This window comes from Podarcis pityusensis, assembly GCF_964106645.2.
Source record: "Podarcis pityusensis genome assembly, chromosome: 1".
NCBI classification, from domain to species: domain Eukaryota; kingdom Metazoa; phylum Chordata; class Lepidosauria; order Squamata; family Lacertidae; genus Podarcis; species Podarcis pityusensis.
The window spans coordinates 84,156,134-84,170,201 of record NC_138028.1 but is presented as its reverse complement, the minus strand read 5'-3'; the positions used below and the strand labels follow the sequence as shown (position 1 = coordinate 84,170,201).

The following is a 14,068-nucleotide window of genomic DNA, read 5'->3' as shown; positions in this document are numbered from 1 at the left end:
AATTCACATATCGGCAAAGTGCTTTTCAAACAGTTCACTAAGCAAGGAAACTGGGGGCATCACCCATGTATCGATTAAACACTGTTAAATCCTGTTCATGCCCATATCTTACATACATTCAGGACTACACATGTGCACAGGTATAGCACACAATGGTATACTCAACAAAATCCACAGAAGAACAGAAGTGATATAGATAAAAGCATGCACTTTGTGTAGTTGTGTACCATCACATTTGATCCTTGTTCTGATGCCAGTGTAAAAATGCATGCATACTCCGTTATGGACACACAAACACAGCCAACAGTGCATGTGCAAATTTATATACATACACATGTGCCACCTGCACAGAGTTAATTGAATATTCAAACTTAAATCTTCACCAGCACTTTGACGCCACATAAGTCTTTTTATCTGCTATAAATCTGAGGGAGCATCTGGTTGCTTTCTATTTCCCTAGGAGGGAACTTACTTTGGCAGGCTGGGCAGCAGTTATATACACAGGCAGGACCTGTGAAGGAGTCTACGGGAATGGTGGTGTGTCCATTTTCAAATAGTTCATTCCTCTGTATGATGAAGACTGTGGCCAGAGAAGATTGGCTTCTGGTTTATACCTGCTTAGTCCTTGCCTACTACTTTGAGTTGAATATGAATGAACTGCTTTGTTCAAATTAATGGGCCATTAACCACTCACCTCCCCTGCTCTTTGTTGCTCCCAAGAAGTGTTCTCTCTAGGCACAGAGGCTCTGATCCTCCAACCTCTTCCCTTGAAGAAATGGAATAAAATAATGCTCTGTTTAAAAGTCACAGCCAAAGGGTGATTGCCAACTAAGTCATATTCAGAGTAGACCCACTGAAATCAATGCACGTCAGTTCCTTGAGCCTGCTGATTTCAGTGGCGCTCTTCTGACTGGGAGTAGCACAGAATATCACCAGGGTTTCAGAGGGAAGGAGGACTTCAAAAGAAAAGGCCATCGGTCAGATTGCACCCTACTTTCCATCCATAAGAAGCTTTACAAAGGTAAAGCTTTGTAAATTGACACCTGTCTATGAACACAATTACTTAATTCACTGATGAAATAAGGGTTGCTGAGCGTGGGCGTCTATAGCAGGGGTCAGCAAACTTACTGCACCTCAGGCTGGTGTCACGCTGCGGGCCGGAGGGCGGGGAAGCGTGTGCCCATACGCATGTGCACACACTATTTCTGGCATGCCTCCGGGTTGGAGGAGCACTGGAAATAGCTTGTGCGCATGTGCACGGGCCTCCTCCGACCCGGATGTGCACCAGAAATAACACTTGGGCATGCGCACAAGCTGTTTCTGGTGCTCCTCTGACCCAGAAGTGGGCAGCCGCGCAGCGCTGCGCTGGTAGGAGCAGGCGGCAGCAGCCGGTGGCGGGGGCCGCTGCGGGCCGGATAAACGAGTCCCTCGGGCCTTATTTGGCCCGCGGACCTTAGTTTGGGGACCCCTGTTCTATAGCTTTATAGGTGCATGGAAATAGTTGTGTCTGGTGAAATTTTGCCTTTGCTGCAATTCTTCAAATCATAGGTATTCTTTGAAGACTAGAACAACAAGAGAGACATTTTTACTGACCCTTGAACACCAGCTTAAGTGCACAGAAATGCAGCTGAGGAAGCTCCCTCCATTCATATCCATGGCAGATATACCTTCACTTGCTATGTTGCTGTGTGTCAGCCTGTTAAGTGTGCACGCAAGGGGGGGGGGAGGAATTAAAGTAACAGCACGGTACTCCTAAGGGGTGGGCAAAATAGGCTCCTGACCACAGCACATCCACTTGATATACATTTGAACCCCCTCGCCTTTGATTAGGTTCTCCACACCTTTTCCAGCATAGCCAATGGTCAGGGATGGATGGTCTGCTCAGAAACCATCTTTCTTATGCAGTTATGTATTCACTGGGAGGACAGATTATTCAGAATCAAGAAGGGTTGCCACACTGGGGCAGAGAGATGTTGCACTTCCCTTTGAAGTTACAGTTTGAGATAGCAGGAGATCCTGCCAATGGAGCTTCTCTTGCCTTGATTCTCCACCAGTTTTTTTGTCCACCCTTCTCCCTTGCTTTAAGTGGGACAGAATAGGAATGCAGCTCGTAGGAGAGGAATATGATCGAGGGGAACAATGGTGAACCTGGACAATCTTACAGCCTCTAGCCTTTGAAACAGCAACACAATATCTCCTGGTTGCAACTTGCCAAGCATAAAATCGATTCATACCAACAGTTCCTTTATAGTCACCCAAAACAATCAGGACAACCAAAGTCCAAGGTAGAATGTGCAGTGACTCACACTAGCTCAGTGTAACTTATCTGATACTAAGACTATGAGTCCTGCCCACTCACCACATATTGAACGGCAAGACCAATATTTCCTCTCTACTCATCAGCTTCAGAATGGGGAGAATACTAAGCTGCTCTTCAGAGTGGCAAATGAAACCTTCAGTTGAATGGCTGTGCACTCTGGAGACATTGAGGCAACACAGTCCTAAAAAGTTTTATTAATAGCTCCCAACCGAGCTGAAGATCCTTAAGAGATTCTTTCTCTGGGATGTTGCTGCCATCATGTGGTCATAAAATTCCTTGTGCTTTTTGTTATCTTGTTATCTAAAGTCCGTAAGTTAAACCATCTGATGTTGAAAGGGCTAGTAATTTTTTGTTTCTGTAACTTTCAAATATTCATATTTTATATGTAATAAAATAATTAAAATTTAGCAAAATAATGTTACTACCCCAACTCCCAATACTAATAATTCTTTTTAGGGACTGTGAACATAACAACTCAAATTTGTTTTGTATGTATGTTTAATTTTTATTCAGTTGTATTTCCTTCCTTTTTTCTTATCTGTTATTGAAGTGTATGTGCTTTCTAGAATAGAATAGAATAGAATAGAATAGAATAGAATAGAATAGAGCCCTTAACAGCTTCGGACCAGTTTACTTCAGAGTGAGTTTCCTTCTTTTGGCTAATATGGACTTAAAGGGAGGTTTGGACCACATTCTAGTCCATTGGGTGGGGTTGATTTCATAGCCTATGTCATGCTCCCATTGTTCTTAGATTGCGTCATGCGGGGTTGCGGGATTTTGGAGCAGTACTTTGTATATTGTGGATACCATCCCTTTGCCGTGTCCCTCTGCTGTCAGGAGAAGTTTTTCGAAGGTGGTCAAGGGCCTAGTGGCTGCTTATTTTACTACTGGATTGTTTAAGAAGGCGTGTAGTTGGTGGTGTGTTAGCCAAGATATTTGGGTGTCCCTAATTTGTCTTGTATTTCTTGTGTTGGTGTGGGTTTGTTGTTTTTGTAGAAGTCTTTTAGACAATAGTTTCCTGGTACCCTCCTACCTCTCTCTCTTGGTGTCGGCAGTGGCCGTGGCTGTGGCAGTAAGCTGGTGTTCGGCTGTGTGGGGACGACTCCTTTTTGCTTTTTGCTTTCTGTTTGGTTCCAGAGGCCTCGGAGCTCTGCTGGGCTGTCAGTGGGGTGCTCCCGGTCCCAGTGCACTCAAGGCCACCGGAGGGGAGCTAGGGACTCCCCACAGCCTCCCTGGTTGTTGTGTTGGGCACCCCTGGTCCCCCCCCCAATTGCGGTGGTAGCAGTGTTGGCAGTGTGGGGACCAGCCAGCCAATGCTGTTGGTGCAGGTCGTCCTCAGGAGCTCTGTGCAGCTGTGGCGTTGGCCATCTTGCCTCGCCGGAAGTCCCCATTGTCTCTTCAGGTTGCGTTTTCTACAGATCTGTTACATCATGTAAGCCACTTTGAAGAGTTCTGCTCATAAAAGTTGTCCATACATATTTTTAGATAAACAAAATAAAGGCTCTGCAGCAATAAATACGATCACATTTAAAGTGCTTCAACTGGTGTACCTGACGAACACAGATTTTCCCCTGGAAACTGTATAAAACAGAGCCACATGATGGCAGCAAAGGCTTGAGCATGACTGATTTCATCAGAGCTCTAGGTATACGGTACTATGGGGATCCAGACATCTCTCCCGAAGGCAACACTTCTGCTGCGGAGGTATCCCATTTTCTCAGCAGTGAAATTGCAATATTTTCAGGACTATGAGCACTCTGCCATTATTATTTATTATTTATTGAATTTATATACCGTCCTGTACCCGGAGGTCTCAGGGTGGTTCACAGAATAAAATCAAAGTATAAAACCACAAAATACATAATTAAAATAAAAACAACAACCCAATAACACACACCCCAAACCACATTTTAAAAGGGCATAGGATCCTCACAACATTTAAAGTAAGACAAGTAACAAACCTGGATAGGAGCCACTCGTTGGAAAGACCATGACCTCTGAAATGTTCGCAGCAATATTTATTGGCAACCAAATTGGTCAGATGCCTTTCTGATACAAAGACAAAAATAGTTTTGAAATAAGAGTGGGAAGGGAAATGCCATAATCCCATGCCCTTGCACAAGAAAAGCTGAACACTGTTACCTGCAGAAACTATGCAAATTAAAATACTTAAAAATACTCCAGGAAGTAATAATGAAGGTATTCCAGGAAGTAGTTTATTGGCAGATAGATACATAGATGGACAGATAGAGAATCTCTGCAGTGACCTTGGTGGCTTTTGGTCCCATTTATTACCAGATGCTTCTGGACAATCTATGTGGGCAAGAGTGGCAGGCAGTGACATTTTTCATAGGGGAACAGTTAGGGCCAGAGGCGCCAGCTTGCGATGGCTGTTGGGAAGGGGGCCAACATCATGTGCATGATCATTGTGCCTCCCTCCCGAAGCCAGGCACAAGCTTCCAGGGCTCTGAAATGATGCTGTAGCCCTTCTGTCTCCTTCCCAAAGCCAGACTTGTAGGTGCCTCTTCACACTGCCCCACAGGGCCCTGGGAAGCACCCCCTGGCCAGCCCCAGAGGCACCATTTGCCTGAGGAGCTTGTAGCCAGGGCTGCTGCAACAAACAGCTGTGCAAGCCTTTGGGAGGCAGAGATGCAAGGAGGGAAGGAAAGAGGGACAGAAGCCGGTGTTGCCCACGGCACCCCTGACCATTGTTCAAGGCACCCCACTGATTTAGGGGATTAGCCTAGTCCTCCTGGTCCACTGGCCGCACGCTACTGGTGGGCAGATTTTCAGTGGTCCTACTCCTATTTCACAGAGCTGTCTTACGAGATTTCGCCTTTCTTTCTGTCAGAGTGTTCCAACTTGTAACCTCCCTTTCTTGCTTGACGTGAAACTGCTTGGAGAGGGAATGTGGGGGTTGGTGTGTGGTGTTGTTTTTATTCTGACAACACCCAGTTCCAATTTTCATTTTCTTCATAAGTAACCCCAGATGAATCAACAAGCCCACACCTCCCCTATTTCTTTCTAGACACAGATTGTTCAAACGGTCTCAGTCCCCAAACCAGGCAGGAAATCTGTTTGGAATGGGTCCAGAAAGCCTAATTTAGAAATGTCTAGAAGCAATCAGTCACTGCTCACTGTTAGAGATTCATTATGGGTTAATCTGTCAGTCTTCGTTTCTCTCAATTTCTCATTTTTCCTATTCAGTTTTCCACATTCTCACATGTGAATTTTTTTTTAAAATCCTCATGAATATTCATTTGCATTTTAGTGCAAACTAAATATACACATTTGCATGCAATTTTGCCTAACACACACAATTTTGCAAAGCAATTTCCTGCGATATAAAACATCCCTGCATGTTATTTTCATGTATATATGCATTTCTATGCACACTTCACCCCAGTAAATGCATTTTTGTACACATTACTTCGCCGAGAAGAAAGAGAGAGCTGTCAGTACTGCAGATTTGGATATTGTATATTGGAACTTGCAACAATCTGAGGGTATTGAGACCTTTTAAATTTGAAACATTCTTTTTGGAGACAAATAAGCACTGTCTGTAACAAAGTGACCATTTATAAACTCTGCTAAACATTTGTATCTGAAGGTTCTTGGATATTAAATTAGACTCTGAAAGACATTTTAAGCTCCCTCTAGAGGATTGGATTAAAACAGTGACTTTACATGTACATTTACTTTCGATTCCCTTGTTGTTTGCTTGCTCTGGGCCTTTCTATTCCCATGGGAAAAACTCAGTGTGACCTTGACTGATAGATAACGTTGGAATGAGTGGCACAAGAAAAAGAGGGAGAGTTAGACAAACAACTTTAACAACTCTAACCTCAGCCTCGCAGACACGCAGATCATCTGTACCTACTTTGCCCTCAGAAGTAGAAGTTGAAGAAGTTGCCTTGTCACAGGCAAAAGAGGGAGAGGGTGAAGCAGAGCAGTTACAATTGGAAGATATGGCCTCAGGAGCATCTGTTTCTGTTCTAGACAAAATCTTTGAAAAATTGGAAGCTTTGGACAAGAAAGTAGATGTGCAATCAGCAAAGATTGACAAAAATACAGAATGTCTAAATAAATTAACTATACAAGTGGTACAGAATACACAAGCAATTGGACAGTTAACGGAGGCCTCAGCAGAAAATCGGAAATTGGCTGAGGATACCAGACAAAAACTGGAAAATTTAGAGCAAGAGGTAAGACCACTCACTAAACAAGTTGGGGAACATCAGATTTATCTTTCTATGATAGAACTGCGAAATCGTGAGAATAATTTGAGGATTAGATCATTACAAGAGGCAGAAGAAGGAAATCTAACTGAGTTTTTGACCAAAGAATTCTCCAAGTTCTGGAATTTGGAAGAAAAGGACTTTAAAATTGTGTCAGCTTTCAGACTTGGAAGATTCACAAAGAAGGAGAGGCCCAGAGACTGTTTGATAACATTGAGATCAAAGGAGGAAAGGGACAAGATTTTGGGCCTACACTACGGAAAGTCACTGGAAGTTTTGGATAGAAGAATTGAAATTTATAAAGATATTCCAAGACAACTGCTGGATCTTAGAGCCGCCTACTCTGAACTTGCTAAACTACTAAGGAGCAACGCAATTCCATTCAGGTGGGAATTCCCCCAAGGAATATCTTTTACCTTTAGAGGGAGAAAGGTTAAAATTAGAACATTGGAAGAGAGAGACAAATTTTTGGCTACACACGGAGAGGACCTTCAAAAAGGAATTGAATTACCCTCTGGGCCTGGGGCAACGCCAGCATCAACACCAGCACCTGGGGAACCTGAAGATTCAGAGAAGATACCACCCCTGGAGAAATAACCAGATTAATTCAGGATGTCTCTGCAATTGCTGAGTTGGAATATTAATGGTTGTAACATTCCGGAAAAAAGGAAGAAAATATTTCACATATTAAAAAAAGAACAATTGGACATTATCTGTCTACAAGAAACACATGTGACGAGGCTCCACAGAAAAGTGTTAATAAATAAAAGATTGGGCCAGGAATTTGTATCGTCGGATAAAGTCAAGAAGAGAGGCGTGGTGATATATGCAAAAGAGAGCCTGTCACCCAAATTCTTATTTAAAGATGAACATGGAAGAATTTTGGCTATTGAGATACAATATCAAGGAGAGAAACTGTTGATATTAGGAATCTATGCACCTAATGAAGGGAAATCGGAATTTTACAAGAAGCTGCAGGAGACAATGCTGGATTATCTGGACTACAACAACATCATAATGATGGGAGATATGAATGGGGTCGTATCAACTAACATGGACAAGTCACAAAGTCAAAATGTTACAAAAGACGGCAGACTACCTAAAACTTTTTTTGAAATGATAGACAATATGGATTTGATTGATGTTTGGAGGACAAAGAACCCACTAGGAAGAGAGGGAACATTCTTTTCTGAAGCCCAACTGACCTGGACAAGAATCGACCAAATATGGATTTCTAGAGGCCTGGCACCTGAGGTCAGAAAAGTGGAAATCTGCCCAAAGACCTGTTCCGACCATAATGCAGTAAAGATGGAGATGACATTACTTCCAACCGGATCCTTTAGATGGAAGATGAATGACAATTTGTTCAGAGATCAGGAAATTATTAAGAAGGCCCAAAAAGTTTTGAAGGATTATTTTGAGATAAATATGAATACTACGGTGGAAAAAAGAATCGTCTGGGACGCAAGCAAAGCTGTAATGAGGGGATTCTTGATACAACAGAATGCAGTAAAGAAAAGAACACAAAATGAGAAAAAAGATAAGATCTTGGATAAAATAAAAGAATTAGAGAAGAAATTAAGAGTGAATCCGAAGTCACAGCCAACTCTGAGAGAAATTAAACTTTATCAAACACAATATTCTAAACTGATAAATCAGGAAATTGAATGGAAGGTTAAATTAATGAAACAAAAAACGTTTGAGTCGGCGAATAAATGTGGAAAACTGCTAGCTTGGCAGTTGAAGAGAAGACAAAGATTAAATACGGTTACAAACTTAGAGGTTGATGGAAAAAACATTCAGAATCCAGTGGACATTAGAAAGTGTTTCCAGAGATACTTCAAAAAACTATACACCCAAGGGCCGCAAGACGAAGTTGAGATTAAACAATTTTTGGCAAAAAATGGACTATCTAAATTGTCACAAGAAAATAGGACAATCCTGAATTCTAAAATAACACGACAGGAGATTGAACAAGCCATTCAGAACATGCAACTCGGCAAATCTCCAGGGCCAGATGGGCTGACTTCCAAGTACTATAAGACATTAAAAGACTATTTGATACAACCTTTGATGGAGGTCAGCAATGAAATTATGGAGGGGAAGAGGGCACCGGAGTCGTGGAAGGAAGCGTTCATCACATTAATACCAAAGTCGGAAGCTGAAAAGACACAACTTAAGAACTATCGTCCCATCTCCCTTCTAAATGTGGATTACAAAATATTTGCAGACATTTTGGCAAGTAGATTTAAAAAAGTTTTAAATGAAGTAATTCATAAGGACCAGGCCGGCTTTCTCCCAGGTAGACATCTGTTTGCTAATACAAGGAACATTATTGACATTTTGGAACTTTTGCAAACAGATATAAATACAAAAGCAGTTTTAATTTTTATAGATGCGGAGAAGGCCTTTGACAATATCTCCTGGAAATTTATGATGGGAAATTTAAAAGAGATGGGAGTGGGACGGGGTTTTGAGAATGGGATTGAGGCGATATATTCAGAACAGAAAGCTAAATTGATAGTTAATAATGTGGTTACAGAAGAGTTCAAAATTGAAAAAGGGACACGACAAGGTTGCCCTATCTCCCCTTTGTTATTCATTTCGGTTCTGGAAGTGCTATTGAACATGATTAGAGGGGATCGGTTGGTGGAAGGAATTCAGGTCGGACAGAAACAATACAAATTAAAAGCTTTTGCAGATGACCTGGTTTTGACCCTGCAGAAGCCAGAGCCTAGTACGAAAAGAGTATTACAACTGATTAATGACTTTGGTCGGGTGGCTGGGTTTAAATTAAATAAACAGAAAACTAAGGTCTTGGGAAAAAATTTGACTGATACAGAGTCAGAACGGTTTCAGAATGAGACGGAACTTAATGTGGTTAAGAAAGTAAAATACCTAGGGGTAAACATAACAGCAAAAAATCTAAGTCTATTTAAGGACAACTATGAAAAATGCTGGACAGAAATTAAGAGAGACTTAGATAGTTGGTCAAAATTGAAACTTTCTTTGTTAGGCCGAATTGCTGCTATCAAGATGAATGTATTGCCAAGGATGTTGTTTTTATTTCAAACACTTCAGGTTTTGGACAAAAAGGAGTGCTTTCAGAAGTGGCAGAGAGATATTTCTAAGTTTGCCTGGCAGGGCAAAAAGCCCAGAATTAAGTTTAAGATACTAACTGACGCAAAACAAAGAGGGGGCTTTGCCCTGCCAGACCTAAAGTTGTATTATGAAGCCGCAGCGTTCTGCTGGCTAAAAGACTGGCTACTTCTTGAAGACACTGATGTGTTAGATCTGGAAGGGTTTAACAATACTTTTGGATGGCATGCATATTTATGGTATGACAAGGTTAAAGCAAATAAGGCCTTTAAGAACCATATTGTCAGAAAATCACTGTTTAATGTCTGGACAAAATATAAAGACTTGCTGGAAAATAAAACACCAAGGTGGCTTTCACCTCTGGAAGCTAAGGCCCGAAAAAGACCCAATATGGAGGCTAAATGGCCAAAATATTGGGAAATACTAGAAAAGGATGGAGATAATTGGAAATTGCAGAGTTTGGAGAAAATGAAAGACAAAGTGCGAGATTGGTTACATTACGCTCAGATTAAAGAAGTTTTTAAAAATGATAAGAAACTAGGGTTCCAGGTGGAGAAATCGAAACTAGAAACAGAATTGTTAGAACCAAAGATTAAGGTACTTTCAAGGATGTATAACTTGCTGTTGAAATGGAATACACAAGATGAAACGGTTAAATCGGCTATGATAAGGTGGGCACAGGACATTGGGTATAATATCATGTTTGAGGACTGGGAAAGGTTGTGGAGTAATGGATTGAAATTTACTGCATGTAACGCTCTGAAAGAAAATGTAATGAAAATGATTTATAGATGGTATATGACCCCAGTCAAACTTGCAAAAATTTACCACCTGTCTGATAATAAGTGTTGGAAATGTAAAGAGTGTGAGGGAACGTTCTTCCACCTCTGGTGGACTTGCCCTAAAGTGAAGGCGTTCTGGGAAATGATTTATAATGAATTGAAAAAGGTATTTAAATATACCTTCACTAAGAAACCAGAGGCTTTCCTTTTGGGTATTGTCGGCCAAGGGGTGGTAAAGAAGGACCAGACATTTTTTATGTATGCAACAACAGCAGCAAGGATACTTCTCGCAAAACACTGGAAAACTCAAGATCTACCCACACTGGAAGAATGGCAGATGCAACTGATAGACTACATGGAACTGGCTGAAATGACCGGCAGAATTCGTGACCTGGGAGAAGAGAGGATTGAGGAGGATTGGAAGAAATTTAAGAATTATTTACAAAAACATTGTAATTTGAGTGAATGCTAAATAAGATGCTAGACCAAAATAACTGAGCACCACTAAATTTAGAGGTTTTTAAGAAAATAAGTAAGACTGTGAAAATTTAACCCCTTTCGAGAACTATAAGATTATGAAACATAGAAGGGATATAAGAATCTAAATAAGATGATAAATTGCTGACAAAATGTTATAACGATGAAAGTGGGAGCGGGAGATGTGAGGAAGTCCAAAGAAAATGTGAAACTATGTTAAGACAAATGTTATATTGTTTATTATGTTTATTTCTATTGTAAAACCCAATAAATTGTTTAAAAAAAAAAAGAAAGAGAGTAAGTAGGCAAAGGCTGGTTGTTAAAAAGTAATATGTGGGGGTTGGGATCCCACTGCAGATATATAATGGCAGAGGCACAAGAAACTAACGCTGGTTAAAATCATTCTGATCTGCACTGACAGATGAAGGCAGGGCAAGGGGAGCGGTCCACCCAAGCTGCCATCCCGGGGGGGGGGGTGACATCGCAGCCACCCTTGCCCCCGCCACCCAGACGCTAGGTGCTTGGCGCGCACCCCTGGGATGCTTGGCACTTGCCACGCATGCCCCGGCACTGCTGATCTGCTCTTTATTTAAAAACATTGATATACTGCTTGAATGTAACAAAACGTATAAGCAGTTTGCATGAAATATCAAAATATCAAATAAAACAATTAAAAAGCAGTAACTAACAAGGCTGCCATCCTGTACTCACTTACATGTAAATAACTTGCATTAGACTCAATGTGTCTTAATTCTGAGTAGACAGGTATAGACTCACACAGTAACTAACTCTTAATTTAAGAGCCAAACTACACAGTGCAATCAGCACACTTTTAATAAGGTGTGTATAAATTGGCCACTTTCAGCAACAATGTGGCTCTAAACTAGAATGTGCTCCAGATCGGTGCCCCATGTTGGTCTCCTGCTGAACCCCCTAATTGCTCCCCAAGGAGACATTTACTGTGACAAGCATTTTCAGGGGCAAATAGTAGGAACTTGGGCAAGGATTTTCAGTAGGAAACTGGTCCAGCCCGTCTCCCCTCCCTCAGATCAGGAGCGCATTCTGAGTGGGAGTTCTGCAGATCCCTTTCCTCTCAAAATACAAGTGTCTGGTTTAAAGTTTGCTAGAAGTGCTTTGGCCCAAAGTACTGTTGCCCAAAGTGCTTCACTCTTCCATGCCAGGTGAATCAACAGCACTTTGCCAGTTGACCTATAAAAGGCTGGTGCCGCTAAGGAACAGAAAGTCATAAAGGTGAGCACTATCCAATAATTTAAAAGATGGGAGGAGAACATAGAGATATTGGAATGCAACATTTTATCTGTGATCTCATTTCAATTTTTCCAGGTGAATGAAGTTGCTTCTTGAGAAAATGACTAGTGTGAGAGTACCCAGAGTCTCCAGATGACACATCAAGTTATAACGTCAAGCCTTGCTCAAGAGGGACTTGTTGAATTGCCGTGCCCATCATAGAAAGCATTTGAAAAGTGGATGCCTTTAAGAGCCAGAGCAACAATCCGTGCCGCCTTAATTAAAGAAAATCTTTCTCAAGCACATTCTGCTGGAGGAGGTTATAGCGACTACAAGAAATAGATCTGCTCACAGCCAGCTAGTGGATCTAAAAAACATTTTTTGCTGCCATATTGAGGAAAAACAGAAGAGAGGAACAGGGCTTTTTTTCAGCTGGAACTCTTCGGAATTTAGTTCTGGCACTACTCAGATGGGCACCATTGGCATTATATGAGAACAAGGGAGACATTCACAGTGAGTTTCAGCACCTCTTTTTCTAGAAAAAAAGCATTGGTTAAAAGACATGCTTTCTGAGAGACAGTGTGGTGTAGTGGTTAAGAGCGGTGGACTCGTAATCTGGTGAACTGGGTTCGATTCCCCGCTCCTCCACATGCAGCTGCTGGGTGACCTTGGGCTAGTCACACTTCTCTGAAGTCTCTCAACCTCACTCACCTCACAGAATGTTTGTTGTGGGGGAGGAAGAGAAAAGGAGATTGTTAGCCGCTTTGAGACTCCTTAGGGTAGTGATAAAGCGGGATATCAAATCCAAACTCTTCTTCTAAAAAGAAAAAGAAAAAAAAAGACATGCTTTCTCTGTCCTGGGGATTGGGGAAATGGAGCTTTTAAGTGAGGACCTGTGCCTGGAAAGCATGGGGCAAAAGGTAAGTGTGGATAATCCCACCATGTGCTGATGCTTTGTTTTTAAGGCTCATGCAGTGGTTGTTACAATGAAATTGCCACCAACAAACCCAGAGTTTGCATGGATCTATATTCCATGGGTTCATTCTGCTGGGCTTTGGAGTGACAGGAGAGCATCATTGCTGCTTTATTCTGAGATGTGAGAAGTAATTTTGTTCTGGTTGAAGTATTGCTGTGAACCAAGGTGTTTTATTTTTTAAAAAGGTTGCTTGTATATTTTATTAAGTTATGCATTTAATATTGTATACAGCACTGTGACCTGCTTGGTAACCTTTGGGTAAAAGACGGGTTACAAATACCACAAATCTGTCAATGCATAAATCACCAATGGGAGTGCAGCCTGAGTTACTTACTGATACGCTTCCATCTTCTCTGTGCTTGCAGGTGAAAAGGGACAGGAGGGAAGTAGTAGTAGTAGTAGTAGTAGTAGTAGTAGTAGAAGAAGACATCTGCCAGCCCCAGCAAAGCCTGTGTGATGGCTAACACAACACAGGCACATTTGCTTATTCACAGCATTCAGACACAAACCTGTGATATTGGATACAAATGCTCTGTGCACAATTTAACAGATGACATCATCTATTGCCTCAGTCTGTTCATCTGCATCTTTGGCCTGCTGGGGAATGGGATTGTCCTTTGGTTTCTCCGACTAGACATCAAGAAGAATCCACTCTTCGTTTACATCCTCAGCTTAACAGTGGCTGACCTTTTCTTTTTTTGTGCCTGTTTATCACATCTTTCTTTTTTGTGCAGTATTTTGCCACCCACATCCTTCAGTGGTGTGAGCTGATGACCATATTGAGCAAGATGGAAGTGTCCTCATTCAGCAGCAGTATGTATTTCCTCACTGCTATCAGTGTTGAGCGGTGTCTCTGTGTGCTGTGCCCATTCTGGTACCACTCCTTCCGCCCTGCGTGGTTGTCTAGTGCAGTGGCGGCTGTGCTGTG

General features: G+C 41.8%; 1 long non-coding RNA gene across 1 annotated transcript; it reads right to left on the bottom strand.

Annotated features, from left to right (window-relative positions):
• Positions 1-694: 694 nt before the first annotated feature.
• Positions 695-13,672, bottom strand: LOC308471768. Its single transcript, XR_013983147.1, has 3 exons — positions 13,650-13,672; positions 4,282-4,365; positions 695-766 (listed from the first exon to the last, which is right to left on the bottom strand). It is a non-coding gene; the product is annotated as an uncharacterized lncRNA (long non-coding RNA).
• Positions 13,673-14,068: the final 396 nt, after the last annotated feature.